The sequence below is a fragment of the Heterodontus francisci genome, unplaced genomic scaffold, assembly GCF_036365525.1.
Source record: "Heterodontus francisci isolate sHetFra1 unplaced genomic scaffold, sHetFra1.hap1 HAP1_SCAFFOLD_276, whole genome shotgun sequence".
Lineage (NCBI taxonomy): Eukaryota > Metazoa > Chordata > Chondrichthyes > Heterodontiformes > Heterodontidae > Heterodontus > Heterodontus francisci.
In genome coordinates, this window is record NW_027141021.1 from 1,932,693 (window position 1) to 1,933,443 (window position 751).

A 751-nucleotide genomic window follows, 5' to 3' on the forward strand; every position below is an offset into this window, starting at 1 on the left:
TGTTCTTTTTCCGTCAATTACTATCATCCTGATCCTCTGTCCATTCTAATTCTCTATGTCCTGTTTCAGTCAATTACTATCATCCTGATCCTCTGTCCATTCTAATTATCTATGTCCTGTTTCAGTCAATTACTATCATCCTGATCCTCTGTCCATTCTAATTATCTATGTCCTGTTTCAGTCAATTACTATCATCCTCATCCTCTGTCTATTCTAATTATCAATGTCCTGTTTCAGTCAATTACTATCATCCTGATCCTCTGTCCATTCTAATTATCTATGTCCTGTTTCAGTCAATTACTATCATCCTGATCCTCTTTCCATTCTAATTATCTATGTCCTATTTCAGTCAATTACTACCATCCTGATCCTCTGTCCATTCTAATTATCTATGTCCTGTTTCAGTCAATTACTATCATCCTGATCCTCTGTCTATTCTAATTATCTATGTCCTGTTTCAGTCAATTACTATCATCCTCATCCTCTGTCTATTCTAATTAGCAATGTCCTGTTTCAGTCAATTGCTATCATCCTGATCCTCTGTCCATTCTAATTATCTATGTCCTGGTACAGTCAATTACTATCATCCTGATCCTCTGTCCATTCTAATTATCTATGTCCTGTTTCTGTCAATTACTATCATCCTGATCCTCTGTCTATTCTAATTATCTATGTCCTGTTTCAGTCAATTACTATCATCCTCATCCTCTGTCTATTCTAATTATCAATGTCCTGTTTCAGTCAATTGCTA